A 10,000-nucleotide genomic window follows, 5' to 3' on the forward strand; every position below is an offset into this window, starting at 1 on the left:
GGTCTCTGATAAGCACCTCTCCTCTGAGCGGGCCGGCCGACGACTCCTCAGATCAGATCCTTTAAGGTTCCTCCTCCTCCTCCCTTAGAACCCAGGAGGAATATCTTCTCCAGACATCCCTTTTTTCCCCTTATTTATAGTCTCAATAAACCCCTGGCAATTAGTTACCCTGTGAAGCAAAGCACACTGCTGCAGTAGAAGGGAGGAGAGGGGAAGAGGGGAGAGCAGCCATATCTCAGGCGGCAGCGGCACAGTAAATCAATTGGGCATGCTTTAAAAAAGATTTGTTTACTGTTCTTGCTGCAGAGAGTTGCTGGTACGGAGAGTTGTGGTTACAGATCGCGACTGATATTCTTACTGTTGATCGATGTGTCGGACAGCTCGCTGTCAAGGCGAGTTGCCTCTATACAGAGACGGAGAATGTCCTTTTAATGGATTGTACTAATAGTATATTTATAGTGTACTTGTTTGCAGTGCTTCTTTTCACTGTGCCAAGGCAATTATTTCCCTGTGACGTGAAACCTCGGCCACTATCCTTAAGTCAACATTTTCCCATCGTGCCGTCGTACAAATCTCGTGTCGGCACACTAAACTAAACCTGTGTGTCCAAGAAGGTGATACATGTCACCCACCACCCCACCGCCAATGTGTTTAACATAAACCTAAGCCCCACCGTACGCAATTCGACATTTTCCCACAAGTAAACATTTCCCCTGCAACTGAACTTCGACGGTTCGCTTAACACACCGACGGAATTAGAAAAAAACCATCCATAGGAGGTTTAACTTAATGGGCACGTTAGTAATTCAGCCACAATAAAACACTACCTCCATTGTGTCCCCAATTGAATCAGTCAGTACCTGAGAATCAATAGCCAGCTCATTTAAACCACATTTTATAAACCACACCAACGATAAATCATTCATGTCATGCCTGAAGTATTGACCAAGGTAGAGGAAAACTAAAACAACAGACTACTTGATAGGAATTCATAAACTAAAACACACACACACACACACACACACACATACACATACACATACACACACACACACACACACACACACACACAAAAACAACAGACTACTTGATAAGCATTCATACACACACATGCACACACACACACACACGCACACACGCACACGCACACGCACACACACATACACACACACAGACTAAAACAACAGACTACTTGATAAGCATTCATACACACACACACACACACACAATGCACACACACGCACACACACACACACATACATACACACACGCGCACACACACACACACACACACACGCATAAAAAAACAAGATAATTGTGTTTTTTTGCTGCAACAGTTCAGAATAGACTATTGTTTCACACGTCACCAACAACATGGAAGGAATGGAAGGAAAAGCATGTCAACACCAGATTGTAGTAGGAGGCCCTGTGCCATCTAAGGTGAATCGACACAATACAAATATTGTGGTGATTCACATTACTCTTGCATGTACCGTAAAATAGGACAATTTGCATACCTCAGAGGGTAATGGTAAATGAACTGAGGTCCAGCCCCTGCTCATCGACGGAGGGAGCGTGGAGAGAGTCTCAACCCTCCGATTCCTGGGGGTGCACATACAGGATGACCTGTCCTGGAAGACCAACACAGCAGCCATCATCAAGAAGGCACAACAGCGGCTCTTCTTCCTGAGAGTCCTCAGGAAAGACCACTTCAGACAGGAGATGCTGGTGGCCTTCTACCGCTGCGCAGTGGAGAGCATCCTCACCTACTGCATCTGCAACTGGTTCTCCAGCTGCACAGCCGCAGAGAGGAATGCGCTACAGAGAGTCGTGAGAACGGCCCAGAAGATCACCGGCGCCCCCCTCCCCTCTCTGGAAGAGCTGTACAACACACGCTGCCTCAGGAAGGCCTCCAAGATCTCCAGAGACCCATCCCACCCTGGGTACGAACACTTTGCTCGGCTGCCCTCGAACAGGCGGTACAGGACCATGTACGCAAGGACAAACAGACTGAAGCTCAGCTTCTACCCCAGGGCCATCCAGGCCCTGAACACAGCAAAGACCTAGGTTCTGGGCCCTGGACAGTCTGGACGGATTGATGGCAGCTGCTGGATTGAAAATCAGGTGTAGTGCTGAGGCACAAATGTGTACATTTCAAGCCTGCAAACTGCAACACTTTAAATGAATGTGCAATAACACTATGTGCAATATGACAACCCTAGGGTACATAAGGTTGCAGAGAATAGGAAATGTTAGAATAGGTATAGCATAGCATAGAGTACAGCACAGTGTTTTATCTGTACAGTATAGTATAGTGGATAGTGTACATAGCCTTTATTTATGTAAACCAGCTCCTTTCCCTTCTTTCTTTTTTTTTTTTTTTTTTTTTTTTCTAGCACCAGGGGAGCCCCCCCTCCCAAATTTCGTTGTTTGGTACCTGTACTATATCAATGACAATAAAGACCATTCATTCATTCATTCATTATATAGCGCCTTTATCCAAAGCGCTTTACAACGGCCTCTCATTCACCCATTCACACACACATGGCGGCAAGCTACCATGCAAGGCACCGGCGAGCAATTTGGGGTTCAGTGTCTTGCCCAAGGACACTTCGACATGTGGCCAGCCAGGGCTTGAACCGCCGATCTCCCAACCTTGCGATCATTAGACGGCGGCTCCACCTCCTGCGCCACAGCCGCCCCAGGACATGGGGGTCCCTGGCCCTGTGTGTGGAGCCTGTGTGGGTTACATGTGAACACAATTTCCCTTAGTTCACTTTTAATCAGTCAGCAGATAAGGGGCACAGTTAAGGAGTACAACAACAAAAAAGTTAATGAGTTCCCCCCCCCCTCCCCCCTGCTTTGCACCTCTAGAGGCGGGGGGTCCACTTAACTGCAATGTCATTATCCAGCCATTAAATGGGGACTGTTGTTTTGCTGTGCTATCAATCCATGCTTTAATTGGGGTGCCGAATGTGTTTCTCCAACACAACAGTACAAAGAAAGCTGACGGTCGTTTTACATGTGTTTGCTGTTTTTCTTCTTTTTTTCTAACTTGTTTTTTAGTAACAAACTTGGTGAGGAGAGGAGAGGAGAGGAGAGGAGAGGAGAGGGGAGGGGAGGGGAGGAGAGGAGAGGAGAGGAGGGGAGGGGAGGGGAGGAGAGGAGAGGAGAGGAGAGGAGAGGAGGGGAGGGGAGGAGAGGAGAGGAGAGGAGAGGAGAGGAGAGGAGAGGAGAGGAGGGGAGAGGAGAGGAGAGGAGAGGAGAGGAGAGGAGGAGAGGAGAGGAGAGGAGAGGAGAGGAGGGGAGGGGGAGAGGAGGGGAGGGGGAGAGGAGAGGAGAGGATGGGAGGGGGAGAGGAGAGGAGGGGAGGGGGAGAGGAGAGGAGAGGGATGAGTAACAAACTTCAAAACTTGTGCGGAGAGACACAAACTCATTCCAAAAACAGACGACGGCGGTACCCTCTCTAGCAGTCTGCACACTGCTACGTTTTAATAGTATTTTAGCGCTCGCTCACCAGGCGATCCATCATGGAGATAGCTATCTGGATCTGCCTTCCCCTACTGCAAACGGCCATATGATGATCATCACAAATTACCTTTCTCAGTCATACCGTCTTATAATCCTACGAATGTGACGCGGCGAATTCTGTATATTCAAAACACAACAGAGCGTGATTATCCGACGCATCGCTTGTGTTTGACTCGATCCACGGGGGGTAGATCAGCAGTCGGACTAAATGGGTAAGGAAACACCTGCGACTATAACTCAATACCAGACAGCAGAGAACAAGGACCTGCACCTGTTAGAGATAACGTCAGTCAGACGCTGCTACGCCTGCCTGTCCAGTTTCACCAAGAACCCAGAGAACCCGCTAGAGAAATCTGGTCACTAGGATCTAATATAGGTTCTACCTGTTTCCCGGCAACATCAATGAATGAATGAATGAATGAATGAATGAATGAATGAATGAATGAATGAATGAATGAATGGTCTTTATTGTCATTAATACAGTACAGGTACCATACAACGAAATTTAGGAGGGGGGGGCTCCCCTGGTGCTAGGAAAAAAGACTAAAAACAAGAGGGCCAAGGGTAAAATAAAAAAAGGGAAAAGAGCTGGTTGACATAAATAAAGGCTATACACTATCTACTATACTATACTATACTACTATACTATACAATAAAACACTGTGCTGTACTCTATGCTATGCTATAAATATCCTAGCTTTTTCCTGTATCTGAACCTTATGTACACAAGGGTTGTCATATTGCACATAGTATTTTTGCACATTTATTTAAAGTGTCGCAGTTTGCAGGTTTGAAATGTTCACAGTTGTATTTCAATATTGCACTTATGTTTACAATCTAGTAGCTGCCATCAAATTGTCTAGATTTGTCCAGGGCCTAGAACCTAGGTCTTTGCTGTGTTCAGGGCCTGAATGGCCCTGGGGTAGAAGCTGAGCTTCAGTGCCATGCAATAAGGGTATAGGGACGGATGGAGACTTTCATCTTGGGAAGTGAAACGTAATATTGGAGATGTCTAAGATGAATGTGTTGTTAGAAAAGATTGTTTTCAATGAATGAGAGTGAATGAAAGTGGGAGCGCTGGCGCCTGGAGAGAGCACAGTGCTGCGAGGTGGTGAAAGAGAAGAACAAATAAACATATTTGACAAGCTGCACATCAAAGAGATACATAATGGAGTTTCTCTGCAATTGAATTTCCCTTTTCTGGCATTGTGAGAGAGTAGTTTCACTGATATGCCTGGAGACCGGAAATAATTTGAATCATGATGAATATATATCTCAGTCTCTTCACTTTGACTGATGCGTATAGCTCAAAAACACATTTTATCTGTCTGGTTTTGTCGGTTTTTCATGACATTATTCAAACGTCTCTATTCTACCCTAAAAGAAAGGAGACGAGACGAGTTTTTAGAAATCACCCATAACTCACACAACACAACTCACACAACACAACTCACACAACTCTCACAACTCTCACCAGTCACGTAACTCACACAACTCACACAACTCTCACAACACACACAACACACACAACTCACACAACTCACACAACACACACAACTCTCACAACTCTCACAACACACACAACACACACAACTCTCACAACTCTCACAACTCTCACAACTCTCACAACTCTCACAACTCTCACAACTCTCACAACACACACAACTCTCACAACTCTCACAACTCATCCCAGTGCTCCCTCCTTATCTGTGACACACCAACCCTCTTATTTGACGTCTAGGAGATCAGGATGGGCGGTGCCGACGCCTCTCTCAGTTGTTCGCCTCTCGCTGTTTAGCCATGCAGCGTTACGCAGGACAAGGAAATGGATTAGGTGAAAGGTCACCTGAGGTTTGTCCCCTCAGAGAAGCAGGCTGCATGGAGAAGCAGGCTGCATGGAGAAGCAGGCTGCATGGAGAAGCAGGCTGCATGGAGAAGCAGGCTGCATAGAGAAGCAGGCTGCATGGAGAAGCAGGCTGCATGGAGAAGCAGGCTGCATAGAGAAGCAGGCTGCATGGAGAAGCAGGCTGCATGGAGAAGCAGGCTGCATGGAGAAGCAGGCTGCATGGAGAAGCAGGCTGCATGGAGAAGCAGGCTGCATGGAGAAGCAGGCTGCATAGAGAAGCAGGCTGCATAGAGAAGCAGGCTGCATGGAGAAGCAGGCTGCATGGAGAAGCAGGCTGCATAGAGAAGCAGGCTGCATAGAGAAGCAGGCTGCATGGAGAAGCAGGCTGCATAGAGAAGCAGGCTGCATAGAGAAGCAGGCTGCATGGAGAAGCAGGCTGCATGGAGAAGCAGGCTGCATGGAGAAGCAGGCTGCATAGAGAAGCAGGCTGCATGGAGAAGCAGGCTGCATAGAGAAGCAGGCTGCATGGAGAAGCAGGCTGCATAGAGAAGCAGGCTGCATAGAGAAGCAGGCTGCGTGGAGAAGGCAGCAATAATTTAGGAAATGTATCGAGTGGACAGGTAGATGTGGAAACACATACTGAAACAGTGTTTCAGGGGTTTGAGAGGTCTGTCCACTGTGGAGAAAGACCCACCAACTGACCGACCGACCGACCGAATGGTAAATGGACTGCACTTATATAGCGCCTTTATCCAAAGCGCTTTACAACGGCCTCTCATTCACCCATTCACACACACATTCACACACAAATGGCGGCAAGCTGCCATGCAAGGCGCCGGCCGGCCCGCTCACTGGGAGCAATTTTGGGGTTCAGTGTCTTGCCCAAGGACACTTCGACATGTGGCCAGCCAGGGCTCGAACCGCCGATCTGCCAACCTTGCGATCATTAGACGGCGGCTCTACCTCCTGAGACACAGCCACCCCACCGACCGAATGACTGACTGTCTGACTGACTGAGTGACTGACTGACTGACTGACTGACTGACTGACTGACTGACTGACTGACTGAGTGACTGACTGACTGACTGAGTGAATGGGGGCGACAGTTTTCGGTGACATGCGAGGTGACCGCTGGAAGGAGGAGCATTGCAGCTTATTTGTCCTAAGTCGCTCTGTTGACAGACAACAAGCGATTACCATAGATTAGGTCAACGTTCCATTATAACGTCCGATAATAAAACAATATACGGTCATTATATCTTACTTCAGTAGCTCTTTCTAGTTCAGTATTACCCCCTTTTTCCTCTATTACTACGATCATCCTTTTTTTAAGCATTTCCGTATTTTCTTAATCTCTCTTCACTTCACAAGAGCTGACAGACAGACATACATAACCATATTTTATACCCCAGCACAGTCAAGCCTTTTACTGCCAATGTAATCCTGCAGTCCTCTATTGAGACTTCTACCATGAGTCCTCTGTCACATAACCAAATCACCCCACTGCTCCTCTCGACACTCCTAAACATGAATCTCTTACCCCCCCCCCCCCCCCACATAGCTTCCAGCTAACATGCCAGGTTCAATGGGAAGTCATACCTTATCTCCCCCTTCCCACGACTCTGGCGACCACCTGATATAGTAGCTCCACACAGCTGACAGTGGGCGCCCTGGGGAGATGGATGAACCCAGACCCCCTACTATGAAGTAATCCCGTCTCACGCAGGGAACCAGATTCCCCCCTCTTTATGTGAAAAGAGCCACCTGAAACATTGGCTTATCAAACCCTAGAGGAGAGGAGAGGAGGGGAGGGGAGAGGGGAGGGGAGGGGAGAGGGGAGGGGAGAGGAGGGGAGGAGAGGAGAGGAGGGGAGGGGGAGAGGAGAGGAGAGGAGAGGAGGGGAGGAGAGGAGAGGAGAGGAGAGGAGGGGAGGGGAGAGGAGAGGAGAGAAGAGAAGAGAAAAATAGGTGGTTTGGTGGTGGTGGTGGTGGTATTTCGCGGGGGGGGAGCAGTCGCTGTAAGTTGATATCCGCCAATCATCCTCTAGTTGCTGTTGAAATTGGGGTCTCACTCCCCTCTCCTGCAGGGCTCCTGGGGCGCGGGCGTGCAGGGCGGTGGAGGAGGGTTGATTGGCAGGTACACGAGGGGCCGACCGCACTGACGGCGTGGAGAAGGGCGGCGGGGAGACGTCTGGTATCGACATGCCTGTCTCTGTCTCTCTCTTCTCCGTTCTGCTGGCGGTGGCGTGTGTGTAGTATGTGTGTAGACGATGTTGTGTGTGTCCTCTTCTTTCTCTCAATTAGAGGTGAATGTCAAAAACGTGTGTGTGTGTGTGTGTGTGTCGGTATGTGTCTGCATCGTACTGGGTTTGTGTATACACATCTGTGTGTGTGTGTGTGTGTCAGACTGTCAGTGAGAGCATACATGTTTCAGAGCATGTGTGTATCCCTGTGAAAGTGTGTGTGTGTGCGCGTGTGTGTGTGTGTGTGCATGCATGCATGTGCGTAGACGTGTGTGTTTGTATGTATGTGTGCCTGCGTGCGTCTGCGTGTATGTGCGTGTGTGCGTGTGTATGCGTGTGCATGCGTGCGTCTGCGTGTATGTGTGTGCGTGCGTGTGTGTGTGTGTGTGTGCATGTGTGCGTGCGTCTGCGCGTGTATGTGTGTGCGCATGCGTGCGTCTGCGTGTATGCATGCGCGTGTGCATGTGTGTGTGTGTGTGTGTGCTTCAACCAAACAGCCCCTCTATTGCGATCCCACCACACCCCAGCGCCGACCCCAGCGCCAGCTAGCTACCAACCAGCCCGTGGCTGAGCTCTGAGCTCTGTGGGGAGCGGAGGGGAGGTGAGGGTCAGGAGTCCTGATCTAATCTGGGCATCTCTCCCGTGTGATGAGGTCTCCATTGTAAACAGAGTGGTCGGCGGGAGGGAGGGGAGAGAGGGAGAGAGAGAGAGAGAGGGAGAGAGAGAGAGAGAGAGGGAGAGAGAGAGAGAGAGGGAGAAGGAGAGAGAGAGAGAGAGAGAGAGAGAGGGAGAAGGAGAGAGAGAGAGAGGGAGAGAGAGAGGGAGAAGGAGAGAGAGAGAGGGAGAGAGAGAGGGAGAGAGAGAGAGAGAGGGAGAAGGAGAGAGAGAGAGAGGGAGAAGGAGAGAGAGAGAGGGAGGGAGAGAGAGAGAGGGAGAAGGAGAGAGGGAGAGAGGGAGAGAGAGAGAGAGAGGCTGGGAGCGGGCGGAGGGAGGGAGGAGGCGGTGGGTTAGACATTAGCACAAGGGTAATTGGCGTGGCCCCCGCGGCCTCTGAGTGACACCTAATAACGGCGGGGAGGAGGGGGGAGGACGGTGGAGGACGGCGGAGGCCCTCACCTGGCCGTGGCCGAGTGCGGGAGCTGCCCTGATGGGCCAATGAACTCCAATTGGGCTGGAAAATGGTTCATCATACACCCCCGGACACCCAATTTATTCCTCTCCACAGCGGGGATCGAAGGAGGCTGCCTCTACTCTCTCTACTCTCTACATTATCGATCGTCCTTGAGATTCTTCCAGTGCTTTTTGAGTGTATATACAGTATATTTTATGATTCTCTCTGGATTTCTTTTTTTAGGACATTTGGAATCGGAGAGAGAGAGAGAGAGAGAGAGAGAGAGAGAGAGAGAGAGAGAGAGAGAGAGAGAGAGAGAGAGAGAGAGAGAGAGAGAGAGGGGGGTAGTTGAACTGACTTTAGTGTCCAACGCGAACAAGCAAGCTTGACCGTTAACGAGCTTTGTCGACTCGACTAGATAGATATTGATATTGATTATGGTGGAGGGTATTGATCTCTCTTGAGAATAGTTCAGGTAAAGATGTCTCTGGTCTCTGCCTTGTGTCATTCCAACCAGCCCCCTCAACAATACGCTCTTTAGGTTCACTGATAGACTTCAAACACAGCTTGCTGGGTCCTCAGGAGAATAGATTTATTACAGAGTTGCCTTCTTACCCTAACCCTAGTATTGAGGTGGTTGGATAAGCATGTGACGTTCCACATAGGGATCTATAGTGGGCGCTGTTGCATCTGTTGTCCTGTGTGGTCTACCTTCTCTCTCTGGTCCAGATAAATGGACTGGACTGCACTTATATAGCGCCTTTTTTGCTGCTCCAAAGCACTTTACAACGGCCTCTCATTCACCCATTCACACACACATTCACACACCAATGGCGGCAAGCTGCTCACTGGGAGCAATTTTGGGGTTCAGTGTCTTGCCCAAGGACACTTCGACATGTGGCCCGCCGGGGCTCGAACCGCCGATCTGCCAACCTTGTGATCATTAGATGGCGACTCTACCTCCTGCGCCACAGCCGCCCCCCCAGCTAAGCCACCAGGTGTGTGTGATTATCCTAATTATCAGGGGGACCATAAGAGTCGACCAGTGTCAAGGATTCTCTCTCTTCCTCATTGCCCAGCAGTTGTTTTGTTGTGTTGCCATTTCCCCTGTTCTTTTACCATCCAACCTTTCTGTTAAATCATTATTTCCTTTATTACATGTGACCGTGTTTCATTAAAAGGTCCTCATGTCGGGAATTGTATCCCTTTTTGTTACCTTGTCCCGAGCCAGGCAAGCGTAACAAGTGTCGTTAGCATTCGTACATTCATC

This window comes from Nansenia antarctica (genome assembly GCF_963989245.1).
Source record: "Nansenia antarctica genome assembly, chromosome: 3".
NCBI classification, from domain to species: domain Eukaryota; kingdom Metazoa; phylum Chordata; class Actinopteri; order Argentiniformes; family Microstomatidae; genus Nansenia; species Nansenia antarctica.